This window comes from Cibotium barometz, chromosome 46 (genome assembly GCF_041138505.1).
Source record: "Cibotium barometz isolate CiBa-2024 chromosome 46, ASM4113850v1, whole genome shotgun sequence".
NCBI lineage: Eukaryota > Viridiplantae > Streptophyta > Polypodiopsida > Cyatheales > Cibotiaceae > Cibotium > Cibotium barometz.
In genome coordinates this window covers 26,660,274-26,677,267 of record NC_141091.1, presented here as the reverse complement: position 1 = coordinate 26,677,267, position 16,994 = coordinate 26,660,274, and positions in this window count along the sequence as shown.

The window sequence follows — 16,994 nt, the reverse complement described above, 5'->3', positions numbered from 1 at the left end:
ATGAGATGATGACTGGTTTTATCCTTTGAGGACCAGCAGTGTGCTGGTGGTGCAGCAGAGGAACCTTCAACTGAGGTGCAGAGCAGAGAACGAGAAGGGCTGCTGCAGAGAAGCAAGAGCGAAGGGATTTGGAGCGACCAGGAGCTGGAGCAGGCTGTTTGCGAGCGGGTGCTTGGTGTAGCTGGTGTCTGGGATATCTTGGGATATCCAACTCTGTAAAGGTCAAGGTCTGTTTTGAAATATGAGTCTTGTTCATGCTCTTTGGTCTGGTGTTCTGGTGTGTTTGCATGCGTGTGTGGAAGTGTGGCATGCTATAAGGGCGTAGACAGCTCTACTGCTTCCGTGCCATCAGCGTAGAGAGAGAAGATGTTGTAGACAGTCTTGTGACAGCGCAGAGATACAAGATGCTGTCGGTCTCCGCGCAGCGCAACTTCTTCTCCCATGGGTTGATGCAAACTATTGCGATGGTGGCCCAACCTGTTGTGAGGTTACGCAGAGAAAGAAAACCCCATGTGCGAGAGCCATGAGACCTCCTCCTAGAAGAGAATAGAGATCTCTCCATCCAATAGAGATCTCTCCTCCTAGAAGAGAATAGAGATCTCTCCATCCAACCACTGGATATAGACCCTAGCAGGTTAAAATAGCCCTAGCCGTCCACACATGTCCGAACTCCCTTGAACTGCCTGACTCCCCCTAGTCCTACCTGAGTCCTGACAAACCATCTCTCTTTATGATGCATCAGTGGTGATAGAGACCTAACCAACACACTACTTCAAAGTGCAAAAAGGCATACATTTCAACAAGAGAAGCACTTAAGATCTGGTCCAAGGATCTCAAAGTTATTATAATAACAGAAGTGGATTATCATCAAGCCCAACCACAATAAGTTGCTTGTTGGTGGGAGAAACATTTAGAGGAACTCCTCCAGCTTCCACATTCCCAATGTCATGGGTCGTGAAGAAAATGGAACATGAGTTGTTTGTAGTAGAGTCCGATGCTTCAATCATTACAGAAAGGGTCATGAAGAAAATGGAACATGAGCTGTTTGTAGTAGAGACTGATTCTTTAAGGGTGCAAGGTGAGAGATATGATGTCACAATTGCAAAGCTATCGTGTTGTATATGTCCAAATTTTCAGATGAGAGCAGGTGGAGACGTCCATTTGTTGCATATAAGCACATGTATTTTGTCTATCTACATGTACTTGGGCTCGATGCAAATAATAACATGTTTATACACCAACCACATCTCAAAAAGAAAGATCTTGCCAGCATTTTGAGTGCCCAAAGGTCGATGCCAATGTAAGAGTGGCATGATGGGAAGACCTATAGTGTCATGATTAAAATGCCATCGGCGGATGGTTGTAATGAAGCAACACCTTTAGTTTAGGTCTAGGACCTTGGTCATGGGCTCAAGTATAAAAGGGGACTCATGGACTATCATTGTACCTTTCTACCTTTTGAAACCTTTTTGACCTTTTGACATCTTGGCCACTCATGGTCTAGGGCTCATGGCAAGCTTGATAGCCATTCTTTTGGTGGGAGGTTAACTCACTTAGGCATCTTGGCCATTGTATGAGCTTATCCTTAATCTTATATTAATCCATGATGATTTTTTCCTAATCTGAGCTTTATGATCACTCCATTTCATACTCCTTGCCATACAAGATGGTTTTGCTATAAATAACCCACATATTGGTCATTATATCATGTTTTGACCTCTATATATTTCAATCTCTGAGTTAAATTCAACACATTCAAGCATGGTAGTGTGTGAGAGAGAGAGAGAGAGAGAGGACGAGGAAGAGCGATACAAAATGTGTTTATAGAAAATATATGTGTCCACTCTCGTATGGTGGCCAAGGATCCACCAACAACCCTCATACCCTCAATAAATATTCAAACTCAAATGCGACACTATGAAATGACCTCACAATGTGTGTGTGAATGAGAGGGAGAGACAAAGAAGGGACGAGCGAGACAGAGATATATATTCTCATGTGGAGAGTGCACATCTTTAAAATTTTGTAGAAGAGAGAGTAAGAGAGGGTGAGAGACATTGTTTGCCTCCTAATAATTATCAATTAAAAATATAATAACTATATACATGTGACCATCATAGATAGTATATAAATAACGGAGCATGTTGAAGATAACAATCTAGACATCAAAAAAGCACAGTCTGGCATGTCCTACATAGATCTATAGGCTTGTACTAAAATTTATAAAAAATGCAACATCTCATTTAGAAGTGCATCGATATCTAGATAACTTAATTACATAGCCATAAATAGTAGCCAATACAAAAATTACATAAATATAGGGTGCTTCTCCAAGATCCCAAAAACCACATAGTATAGAACAAAGATACTCCATTTACTCAATTGACCAAACATTCTGTAGTAGCTTGATGAATTCATGCATTGGAATACTTGTTCTATGGCAATAGGGGTTCTCATTTAGATTACCTTCTAGCTCATATATCAGTGTGTAGTAGCATTAGGCAAAATATGGACTCTCATTTTTGCCCCTTAAGGATTTCCACACCTCCTCTCTCTAGAAAAAATGGGCTTATGGGTGAAATTTTTACAAATCAAACCAAAAGTTGGCGGAGATTGCACATTCCGAATATACTCATTGAGACCTTTTCAATGATAAGTAGCATGATGGAAAATTTTAATTATTCAAGAAGTCCCTAAATTGGTGATGACATGGCATCTTATATGACGTGCATATAACATGCCATGATAAGTAGCATGATGGAAAATTTTAATTATTCAAGGAGTCTTCAAATTGGTGATGACATGGCATGTTATATGACGTGCATGTAACATGCCATGTCATCACCAATTTAGGGACTTCTTGAATAATTAAAATTTCCCATCATGCTGTATATCATTGGAAAGATCTCGAGACGAGTAAATTCCAAATGTGCAATCTCCGCCAACTTTTGATTTAATTTTCAAAAAATTCAATGAGCCTATTTTTCTAGAGAGAGGAGGTGTGGAAGGGGCAAAAATGAGAGTCCATATTTCACCTAATGATATATTTTCAAGGCATACGCTTCTATGTAAAAGTTCTCACATGTATATGTGCATGTGCATGTGCATGATACGAAGCTTTGCATAGTATTTTTATGCATTGAGTCTAATTTTTAATAATCTTTGATGCTGCATGATTGTGAAAATAAGGTTTCTCTACCGCCATGTGATTTATACAATGCTAACAAGGAAGTGTAAGATGGAGAAGTATCCAAGTGGTCCTACTCTTTATTCTAGAAGATTTGACATGCCATGTTCTTATTCATAGTCTCGGAACTTGGGATCTTGCTTTGGTGTTTGCATTCTGGGGCTATGTCTTGGTTACTTGTATTATCTTTCATATTTTTAGATGAGTTTAGTAGCTTAAATGACCTATTGAGCCTATAATACTCAAGGACATGAGACAAGTTTGAATGAGTTGAGCTTTGATCATCTCCAATATTATTGTGAGAAATCAAGAAATGGATAGCAAGCCAATAAAGGAACCCGTCTTAACATGGATGATGATAAGTATCTGTAGATTACTCCTACTTTCAAACTGGTTTTGGGGAGTTTTGTTACACCCCAGTGTGTTAGTTTCTCTTATCTAAATTACTTTATTCATAGTAGTTATGTTTAACACTTACAATCAGTATGAAATGGGTGGCATTAGCAACCTCTTCTTTAATGGAAATAATGTAACCTTAAACAATAGAATATGCCTCAAACATCTGTATGTTGGGACTTATGAATGGGGTCCATTTTAGAAAGACATCTTTCCTCTCCATGGCTTCTCGTTGTTGTCTCATATCCATTTACTTTCTGTGCAAACATCAAAATAATGGTCAACTTGTGGAGTGTTATACTACGGTGCAATGCCTTTTCTCATGAAAGCCGTGATCACAAGTGTCCATATAACAACCTCAAAACAAATGAAAATCACTACACATGCCAACCATACATTGCACGTATTCTTAGATGCCACCAACCACAATGATAATTAAACTTACATATGCACTACATATCATTTCAATGTCCTCGGTCTTACACCTTATTGTCTGCATGAATGTTAACGGGAAAATTGACCGCTTATTTCCCCGGCAACCTATTAAAGCTCGATGGTTATGCGCGCAGCATACACCAAATTAACGCAGCGTTGAATCATGCAAAAAAACAACTTATCTACATCGGTCTCTTCTCTGTAGTATTCATTACACATGTTGGAAGTGTACCATTGGTCATGCACAATGGTCAAACAAAGTCTATGTCTGATGTGTTGTACGTGCCTTCTATCACAAAGAGCTTGGCCTCAGTTGGTCAAATGGTGGAACAGGGGTTACAGGTTCGCTTCAACGAACATGGTTGCTTTGTTGAGGACTTTAAACATGGATGTAGAGTCATTGCTAAAGGAAAGAAAGAAGGCAGATTGTTTAAGCTAGATGCTGGAATTCCTGAGCTAAAATCAGCCATGTTCTCAAAGAGCAGGAATGTGGTACAGGACATTGATATGTGGCACAAGAGGATTGGACATGTCAATATACAGAGATTAAAGAACATGCAAACAAGAGGCATTGTCAGTGGATTGCCTAGGTTCAAATATGATGGACATATGCATGTTTGTGAAGCCTATCAGTTTGGAAAGCAGGCAAGGTTGAGGTTTCCTAGAGAAGGAAATATGAGTAGCAGGCCACTTGAGATCGTACATAGTGATGTATGGGGTCCTGCACAAAACCCATCTATCAAAGGCAGTTTATACTATGTGACATTTATAGATGATTTCAGCAGGATGACATGGATATACTTTTTGAAAGAGAAGAGTGAAGTGTTGGAAAAGTTCATGGATTTCAAAGCTTTTGCAGAAAAGCAATATGGCTGTTGGATTAAATGTTTGAGAACAGATGGAGGTGGTGAGTACACCTCAAAGGCTTTTGAGCATTTCTTGAGGAAGCATGGAATAAGAAGACAATTGACTTGTAGGTATACACCTCAGTAGAATGGTGTGGCTGAGAGAAAGAATAGAGTCATATGTGAAGTGGCAAGGGAGATGCTTAATGAAAAGAGCATGCCAGATTACTATTGGGCAGAAGCATGTGCTACTGCAGTGTATATATTGAACAAAACACCTACAGCAGCCATTCATGGAAGCACGCCAGAGATGCGGCTTACAGGTTACAGGCCAGACATTGGACATCTTAAAGTTTTTGGATGCATAGCTTATGTACATGTGCCTGATGAAAGAAGAAGGAAGTTGGATCCTAAGGCAGAGAAATGTGTATTTGTTGGATATGCACAGGATTGAAAGGCATACAAATGTTATAACCCTCAAACTAGACAAGTGGTCATCTCACAAGATGTGGTGTTTGATGAGCTTGCTAGTTGGTAAAAAGCAAAAGATGAGGGAGTCATTGAGTCACTTGAGGCTGATGTGCCTGTGAACTTGCCACCACAAGCAAGTTCTAGTTCTACTACTATGTCTGGGCCAGCAGGGCTAGCAGAAGTTGAGAGTAGCAATGTACGTCCATGGTCAGGACGTTTGAGGCATGAGAGTGTGAGCACTGGGAGTAGTGCTATGGATAAAGGCAAGAAGAAAGTCGAAGGAATTGGAATCACAGGTTATGAGTCATCTAGTTCTGAGAGTTTGGATGAAGAGCTTGGCATACCTGTTTTACGCACACCTGGTGCTAGGCAGGACAGATATGTGCCACCACATGCTAGAGTTACAGGTGTACAGAGTGACCCGCATGCATTGCGGAGATCCCAGAGGGTCAGATATCCCGTTGATATAGAGATTTTGCTATGCACTATGCATATATGACATCTATGGTGAAGCATGTGGAACCTACATGCTATACAGAGGCTATTGGAGAGCATGTATGGGAGAAAGCAATGGATGTTGAGATGGACGCATTGGTCCATAATGACACATGGGACTTGGTTGCATTACCAAAGGACAAGAATGTTATTGGATGTAAATGGGTTTACAAAGTGAAGTGCAAATCTGATGGTTCTATTGAGAGACATAAAGCAAGATTGGTAGCAAAGGGTTATGCACAGACCCAAGGATTGGATTATGATGAGACGTTTAGTCCAGTGGCTAAGATGGGCACAGTGAGAGCAATCATTGCTATGGTTGCAGCTAATGGTGGCTAGGAAATGCATCAGATGGATGTCAAGAATGCATTTCTGAATGGAGAACTACAAGAGGAAGTGTATATGGCACAGCCAGAAGGGTATGTACACCCAAGATATCCCACTCACGTATGCAGATTGAAAAAGGCATTGTATGGTCTGAAGCAAGCACCTCGTGCTTGGAGTGATAAGATGACCAGATATCTTATCTCACTTGGTTTTCAGATTTCTACAGCAAATTCTTCACTCTATGTGAAGAAGACACAGCATGGGATTGTTTTACTCGTCATCTATGTGGATGATTTGATTATCACAGGTGATCATAGTGCAGATGTGATGCATGTCAAGAAAGCTTTGAGTGGGCAATTTGACATGAAAGATCTTGGTGAGTTGCGATACTTCCTTGGAATTGAAGTGGTGAAAGATCATGCAGGTACTTGGTTAGTACAACGCCAATATGCATTGGATATGTTGGCAAAGTATGGCATGACAGGGTGTAAGCCTATGAGTACACCATTGGAGCAAAATGTGAAGTTGCGGGCTGATTATGGCGAGGAATTGGATGATCCTTCTATGTACAGGAAGATGGTTGGTAGTCTCATATACATGACTATCACACGTCCGGATTTGAGTTATGCTGTGGGGCTAGTCAGCCAGTTTATGCAGAGCCCCAGGAAACCACATTTGGATGCAGTGAGACGCATCATGAGATATGTGAAGACCACAGCACATTATGGTCTATTTTATGAGAGTGGTAAAAGCTTGGACATACATGGCTACACAGATGCTGATTGGGCAGGTAGTTCATATGACAGGAGGTCTACTAGTGGATATGCTTTTACACTTGGAAGTGCCATGGTGAGTTGGAGTAGCAAGAAGCAACCTACAGTTGCTTTATCCAGTACAGAGGCTGAGTACAGAGGTGCAGTCATTGCTACTTGTGAGGCTATATGGTTAAAGAGTCTCTTGGTAGATTTATGTGAGCCCATTGGTGGCAAAGTTGTCATTCATTGTGACAACATGAGCAGTATACAGTTGGCAAAGAATCCAGTGTTTCATGCGAGGACCAAACACATAGAGGTCCATTATCACTTTGTCAGAGAAAAGGTGCTGGATGGTACAGTTGATCTTCAGTATGTGAAGACTGATGAGCAGGTGGCAGATATCTTTATGAAGCCACTTAGCAGGGAGAAGTTAGAGTACTTTCGGACTATGTTGGGAGTACATGGGATGAGCTTGAGGGGGAGTGTTGAGAGTCTTGATATCCCAAGCTCATCTACATCTTCATCGGCAGTACATCATGAGCTTGAGAGGGGCTGTTGAGATTCAAGCTCGATGTCAGTGTGAGCCAGCTATGCTATGTGCTGGCAAATTAGGTAGGAACATGTGTGAGACATAAATGACCGCGTGTCCAGCTGGTCATAGTGTGTGGACATTAGCTAGGGTTAGATGAGTGTGGACACAACTCATTGTGTGTTGTGTGGATTATGGATTAGTGCATTATGCTTTGTGTGGGAGTGGACATGGCTTCCCTCTATGGTTAGGGTTTGCAATATACATTAGGGTTTGCTCCTGTGTGTGTGTCTTCTCCCCCTCTACCATTCTTTCAACAAAATGGTAGGTGAGTAGATATGATCCTCTACACAAGAGAACATAACATAGCCTAGTCTTAAGATAACATCAAGAGAACATCCCTTAAGTGTGCCCCATGCCCTTATTTTATAGGAGGGTCCTCAAGTGACTCTTGACTCTCCATTTCCCATGTGTGACCCTTGGATGCATGACCCTAACCTCAACCCTTAAGGTTAGTCCTAACCCATGCTCCACTAGAGCTTGTTCCCATGCTCCCATGCTCACAAGCCTAATGTGGGTTAGCCTCCTAGTATATGCACACATAATGTGCATATAACATCGTGGACATAACACTTCAGCACATCAAAGGCCAACTGGTTGTAGATTAATGTCTGGCCGTCCGTCTCTGTGGGTGAAATGCACTGGAAAAATTCAATTTAGTACCAAAGTTATCAAACAATGCCCTCCAAAAATGACTGGTAAACTTGGCATCTCGGTCTAACACTATGGTCATAGGAATCTTGCCAATTGGGTACCAATGCCGAATGAACAACTGGGTAACATCTTCGATGGTCACATTGGCCCTGCATTATGGAATAAGCATAACAAATTTGCCAAATCTATAAACTATAATTAAGTACTGAGTATTGGGAGGCAAATTCATGACAAAATCCATCGAAATATCTTGGAAAGGTCCCTTAGGAATCGGCAAGGGCTGTAACAACCCTATCTTCTTTCCACGAGGAGATTTCACCTTTTGACAAATATCACAGTGTTGTACATATGAAAACACATCTCACCTCATCTTTGGCCAATAATAGTGCCATTCCAATTTCTTGAAAGTCGAATTCATGCCCCCTATGACCACCAGTAATGGTGTCATGGGCGTGATAGCGAAGAGCTACCTTGAACAACTTCATGACACATAGTCGGCCTTTGTAGAAAAGCCAACCATCACATGTCAAAAAGTGGCATGGTCCTGTGGCATTCAATGCCTGTTCCCATTGTGTAGTGAATTTCTCAGAATTCGCGTACGTGTGCTTCATGTTGTCTAGTCCCGTACCAACAGGTCGAGTCTAGTGGTTTGAATCAAAGCCACTTGTCCCTTCCTGCTCAAAGCATCAACCACTGGATTTCGAGCCGATGCCCAATTATGGGTAGGGTAATTTCTCTCCGAAAACCCACCGGGTTTGCAGAGTTTTTAGTGGGTGAGCCCAACGGCGGTAAGTCCCACAGTACCTGGGCTCCTTCGGGAGTTCTTGGTCGTTGTCGTGCCTAGTTATTGGGTCTTCTGGGGTCATGCCTTAAGGAAGTAGTGAAACTGTTCTCATGACCGAGATGGCGAAGCTAATGATAAAAGCGTTTCTCTGCTTGAGTCTCAAAGACGAGCATGCTCATCTCTGACTGGGGCTTGAAAAACAAAACAAAAAACATCAGCCCCACTAGATTGGCCTTTCCTAGAAGGTACTCAATCATACCACCAAATTGCTGGAATATCTGGCTCCAACAGTGCTGTTGGTCACTCCACTGTGCACTTGGCATTATCTGAATCCAGCGTAATGCCTGATGGTTAGTGCGAACCTCAAAGTCATGGCCATAAAGAAAATGTTTCCAATGTTTCATGGCCTGTGAATTGCGAGGTCACGATCGTAGACTGAGTAATTCTTTTCTACGGGCAGTAACTTACGAGACATGTAAGCTACTGGATGACCATTCTGTTGTAATACACCTACAATGGCAATATTACTCGCATTGGTGATCACCTAAAATGGCTCGTCCCATGAGGCAAGTGCTAAACAAGGCGCTTTTGATAAAGCCACCTTGAGGTTCTTGAATGCCTCCAACACACATGGAGTCATTCGAATCTGTTGCCTTCTTGACTTGACACCCTTTAGCAGATCGATGAGATCAACCCCGAGAGGTCAAAAAACTTGTCTATGCGGGTGGAGTATGCCTGGCATATACCCACAAAGGATTTGATGTCATAAGCAGTCTGTGGTACTTTCCAATTGACAATCTTGGCCACCTTGGCCGGATTAAGTCAAATGCCTTCTGCACTAATTATATATCCAAAGTAATGAACCTTGAACAAATAAATTTCTAACTTTTTTCCATTGACGTAGAGCTCATTGCTTTCCAGCAACTTCAGGACTTTCTCCACATCAATGTCATGCTGCTCAACCATAGCTGAAAATACTAGTATGTCGTCTAGAAATATGAGCACACACTTTCCAATCAATTCCCGGAACACACGCATCATCATGCGATTGAATGTGGCTGGGGCATTCGTCAAGCCAAAAGGCATGACCACAAATTCATAGTGGGCCCATTCCGTGTACGGAAGGCTGTCTTGGGGATGTGCCCCTCCACAATCCTCACCTGGTGGTACCCACTCTTTAAATCGAGTTTCGAGAACACCTTAGCCCCATTCAGCCTCTCGAGAATATAATCTATTCGAGGCATCGAGAATCTACTCTTGATAGTCAGCTTATTGAGTGCACCATAATCGACACACAAACGAGAAGACCCATTTTTTTTCTTGACAAACAGGATCGGTGCTGCAAATGGTGACACGTTGGGGTGGATGAATGGTGACACGTTGGTGGTCCAACTCCAATTCCATTGCCTTGGAAAGGTGATATGGAAACTTGCTCGGGGGTTCCGAGCCTAGGAGGAGATCGATCTTGTGGTCCTACGATCTGGACAGGGGGAGCTAGGGAGGGAGATTGTCCTGAATAAAATTCTTCTGAAACTTTTCATGGAGAGCCAAATACTTCTCAAAAGCACTGGCCATCGTCTGGGCAGTTTGGATGTATATCATCGCACAATGTGCGCCTTTTTTGATTGCTTGTTTAGCCTACAAGTGGCTTATGAGAAGAAAGTTCAAAATTCCTGGCTCACACTTAATGGTCACTGGGGCGTTTGACACATTCCAATTAATCTGGAAAGTGTGCTTGTCCGGCTTGACATCAGGAAGAAACTTGTGAAACCACTGAATGCCCAATATTATGTCTACTCCTACAAGAGGGGCAACCATAAAATCACGCACAAACTCTATGCCATGAATAACCAATTTAGCACCTAGAGCTTCATACTTGATGCTCATTGTCATGCCTATACTAAAACCCTCAACTTAATGCAACCATGAATAAAGAGTTGTGTGGTCGAGTTTACCATTATACTTACTGAAATCCATTTTCTCAGGAAACTGATTTGAGGAAGCCGCTGGTGTCAATCTTGTATCCAAAGCCGCAAGGTATCGCTCATGTTCCACGTATCACATGGCTTCGTCTTCGCGTTGTCGGATCTCCAATGCCCGCATCTGCAACTCAAGCATCAAACTTGGTTCCGGTTGTGACCCGTCGAGAGGGTCCCTGTGTAGAGGATCTGGAATCTGGGATACGGAAGGAGAGGGAGGAGGAGATGGAAAACATGGCACTGGAGAACGGGTGCGCTCTTCCAGAGAGCTAGTATATTTGGCAGAGACTATTTTGTGTACATATAATTCTATTATTGTTACACAAATACAACGCTCTCAACTTATGATGATGGCAAGGGTGTCCATGGGGATTTAGACCATGTAATGAGCAATGGACACGTGCTTGCCAAAGTTCGCCCAACCCTTATGCCTTGTTGCAAAGGCATCAATGTCAAGTATGAACTATAAGTGTTCAATCCCTAACATCTGGTGTGTGTGAGTGGTGCAATGCTTGCATTGCATCCCCCAAAAGGGGCTTCGAAAAAAAGTATGATCTATAAGCGAAGTGAGTTAGTGAAATTTTAGTTTGTTTGGATTATTTTACATGCATGAATAATCTTCACTCTTGGAGTGTGGGTCTACATGATTTGATACAGGACATATGATTGTATATGATAGGGTTGGTATGTGTAGGGATGTAAGCTCGCATGGTAGGACATGCTCTAGCTTGCTAGAAGTTTTTCATTAATATTGGATGGGTTTTATAAGATTAGTTATATACCCAGACCACCTGTTTTGTTTTGCATAGGTGTACCATGTAAAGGTGTAATACTTAGAGGGTACATGTAATTGAAGGAATTGTTATATTTTTCCATTATTGTACAAAGTGATTGAGAACACTTTTGTAAGGGATTAAGATATTTGCTAGCACTTCTAACAATTCATCCTTTGACCTTGTGACCACTTGTGATGCAACATAAAGCAATGCTAAACAAAGTAGCATGCACCTAATTGTCTCACATATACAGAAGAAGCGAAATGTTCTGTAGACCCAGCTTTGCATGTGCTAATATCATTATGGATGGAACATACTTTCAAAGGGCCACATAACCTTGGATGGCTTGGTGAGCTTAAAAATATTATTGTAAGATCCCTGTTCCCATCACGCAACAGATTCGGGGTACTAGCAGCGGAAGTAGCACATCATGCGTGGGTAGGGGTCTCACACTCGGGGCCTCGCCCACGGATATCCGGACAAGAGACTAATCCGTCGGTTTGTCCAAAACCAAAACCGAAAAAACTTCCTTTACCCGGAAAGCATGGGCGATTCCACCAGGATAACTCTTTACTCTAACGTAGTCAAGATCATTAGGGATCAACTGATCTGACTGCACCTTTATCGGTACTTGGTCAAATCAAGGAAGAAACTTGCACTTGGATCATTGGGATCAACGCTTTTTTTCCCATCAAGAGGCACAGCCGTTGATTCCTATCCATAGAACAATTTCTATCCGGGATTTACTTCATCTATCGTAATAAAAGAAATTAAATCTCGATTTACGGATCCATCAGTCCAGCCTAACCCCATCCGATCCCATGGGTTAGCCAACCGCCCAACCACTGTAGTGATGGGATCCAATTTGGAATTTGGTTAGGTTTTGTCCCGGGTACCAAGGAAAAGAGTTCCAAGGCCCCCTAGCCGGAATTTCATGCAAACATAAAACTAGCCACACCACTTACACACCCAATATGAAAATTGCCTTTTTTTTTAGCATCAGCTAACTTTAAAACAATCCTTTAATGAAACCATAGTACCACTGATCACAATCTCCCAATTTATCCAGTTGATTCATAATTTCCCATCATTCCTTCATCAGAGTATCTATGGCATCATTGGCAACTAGAACGCTCACCACCTGTCCACACAGGGGCCGTTTCAATAGTTCCTAGCCCATAATACTCAACAATATAATCACTTATCAAGATGGACTCTCGTTGAAGATCAGCAAGATCAACCAACAGATCCATATAAAAGAGCCATGGACTCATCCGTTGAGGACCAGCAAGGTCAGTCAACCAGATCCATGCCCGGTTCCAGAAAACAACTCTTACTCCTTGTTCCAATATCTTCCTCGACGCACGCGTGGGTATCCTGGGCGACCCAGAGCCCGAGCACCGTATGGTCAGCACCCTCTAGGATCCTTCGCAGGTGACCTAACGCTTCACTCATAGGCCGCTTCCTTGGTCCCTCATCCACCGTACCGGAAGCTCACCATTTTAATCGAACCGAGGCTGGTCAAGACCTCGGCCGACCTTGCTACGCGAGACGTCCTCCATTGACTCTCCGTCAGCAGTTGCAACTTTATCCGTTAGGTCTCCACGACCTTAATCACAAGACGGTCAAAATGCTTTCCCAGCATTCTTGACATAAAACAGCCATTTACAAACAGTTTACAAATACAATTTCTATATTAACTCTCATTTTTCCACATTATCCCTCATACAATCCACATTACTTATTCCACATTTCATTTATATGTGTACTCATCCAATCATATCATTTTCCATCTCTTCACTTCAGATTCCTTCACATCACATATCATATATTCACATCCATATCCACATCCATACATCCACATCCACATCCACATTCACATCCATACATCCACATCTACATGCTTATCTCCATTTTCACATCCTCATTTATACATCCACATCCCATATCCACATTCATACATACACATCCATATCCACATTCATATCCGCATTCATACATACACATCCATATCCACATCCACATGCATACATTCATTATCACGTCCTCATTCATACATCCACATCCACATACATATATACATCCACATCCACATTCCCATTCACATCTATACATCCATATCTACATGCACATTCACATCCATACATCCACATCCACATTCCCATTCACATCTATACATCCATATCTACATGCACATTCACACCCATACATCCACATCTATATCCTCATTCACATCCATACATCCACATTCATGCATCCACATCTACATGCATACATCCATACATACACATCCACATTTACATCCATGCATGCACATCCACATCCTCATTCACATCCATACATCCACATTCATACATCCACATCCACATCCACATTCACATCCATACATCCACATCTACATGCTTATCTCCATTTTCACATCCTCATTTATACATCCACATCCCATATCCACATTCATACATACACATCCATATCCACATCCACATCCATACATACATCCACATCCACATTCCCATTCACATATATACATCCATATCTACATGCACATTCACATCCATACATCCACATCTATATCCTCATTCACATCCATACATCCACATCTACACGCTTATCTCCATTTTCACATCCTCATTTATACATCCACATCCCATATCCACATTCATACATACACATCCATATCCACATCCACATGCATACATACATCCACATCCACATTCCCATTCACATATATACATCCATATCTACATGCACATTCACATCCATACATCCACATCTATATCCTCATTCACATCCATACATCCACATTCATGCATCCACATCTACATGCTTATCTCCATTTTCACATCCTCATTTATACATCCACATCCCATATCCACATTCATACATACACATCCATATCCACATCCACATGCATACATACATCCACATCCACATTCCCATTCACATATATACATCCATATCTACATGCACATTCACATCCATACATCCACATCTATATCCTCATTCACATCCATGATACATTCACATTCATGCATCCACATCTACATGCTTATCTCCATTTTCACATCCTCATTTATACATCCACATCCCATATCCACATTCATACATACACATCCATATCCACATCCACATGCATACATACATCCACATCTATATGCTCATTCACATCCATACATCCACATTCATGCATCCACATCTACATGCATACATCCATACATCCACATTCATACATCCACATCCACATCCACATTCACATCCATACATCCACATCTACATGCTTATCTCCATTTTCACATCCTCATTTATACATCCACATCCCATATCCACATTCATACATACACATCCATATCCACATCCACATGCATCTTATCATATCTTATCACTTAGTAACACTTTTATAATAAAATATTCAACTTTTATGCATACCTCTATGCATGAAATCCAATATGATAAAAGTAATACTTTTGATATAAAAAAAAATTATCCTTTATGCATACTTCTATGCATGAAAATTAAAAATGATAAAAGTAACACTTTTGATATAAAATTTTTTTCCTTTATGCATACTTCTATGCATGAAAATTAAAAATGATAAAAGTAACACTTTTGATATAAAAAATTTTCCTTTATGCATACTTCTATGCATGAAAATTAAAAATGATAAAAGTAACACTTTTGATATAAAAAAAATTTCCTTTATGCATACTTCTATGCATGAAAATTAAAAATGATAAAAGTAACACTTTTGATATAAAAAAATTATCCTTTATGCATGATATTAAAATTCAATTTCTCCATGATTATAATGAAATTCTTTCAATTAATCTAGGATGATAATTCCTAGAATATGGTAGGAAGTCCTCTTTTTATGCTTTGAATGAAATTATTTTATGCATAATTTTTATAAAAATTTTGCCATAGCTCCGCTGCTATGACTGATAAATCTCAATTTTTTTTCTAAGGGATAAAGCTTATCATTAAGGAAATAATTAAAATGATCTCTAATTGGATCATTAATCCATAATGGATTGAATCATCAATATGCATAAACTAAAAGCATAGAAAAAAAACCATTAATTTGGCCTCAAGCATAGCTTAATCTTGGATTTAGGAAAAGCTTTATGAAAAGCTTCATTTGGATTGAGAATGGGTCATGAGTATGACCATTTCATGAGTGAGAGAGAGAATTTACATAAAAATCATTAGAATTTAAACATAAATGAAAATTAACTTCAATAGCATTTATTAAATTATGTAACTCTTCACTACTATTCAAACTTCAATAGTATTTAAAAAAAACCATACCAATTAAACTTCTCAAGCTTGAGAGGGGTTGAGAAGAGAGAAACATTGAGAAATTATAGAAAGATCAATATTCACTAATTACCTTACAACTTGCTTGATTCTTTGTTCACGGTAGAGGCCCCCAACCAATCAATTGGTTAAGTATGTTGATGGAGCCACTAATGGGGATTGAAGAAAGAGGGAAGCTCCAAAAACTAGTGAATTATTAAATGAATTCACAGTTCTTGGCTTAGGTGGAGTAGAGTAACGATGCATAAACACTAACTATTTTTCAACAAGGGAGAGGCTTCTATTTATAGGAAAAATTGAGCTCCTAACCAAACAAACTGATTCTAGAATTTTCTAAATCAGTTTGGTCAATATTTGACCATTTTTAGGTCAGTTAAGCTAACTTTTTGGAACTAGACTTGAATGAGGAGAGAGGAGAGATGAAATATCTCAATTTTTATGAGTTTAAAACTCATTCAAGCATGTGAAATATGCACCTCCTTTAAAGAACTCCCCTTCCTTACATATGTGTCATAATGGAATCATTTTAATATTGCTCATAGTTTTTTTTTACTAATAAACCTTGTACATTTTCAACTCTTCATCTTATGTGAAATATGCACCTCCTTTAAAGAATTCCCCTTCCTTACATATGTGTCATAATGGAATCATTTTAATATTGCTCATAGTTTTTTACTAATAAACCTTGTACATTTTCAACTCTTCATCTTATGTGAAATATGCACCTCCTTTAAAGAATTCCCCTTCCTTACATATGTGTCATAATGGCATCATTTTAATATTGCTCATAGTTTTTTACTAATAAACCTTGTACATTTTCAACTCTTCATCTTATGTGAGCATTTACTCATTTTTGGATACCCAAAATATCTCATATTTTTAATATTGCTCATAGTTTTTTACTAATAAACCTAGTACATTTTTAACTCTTCACCTTATGTGAGCATTTACTCATTTTTGGGTATCTTCTTTTTACAAATTTGGATT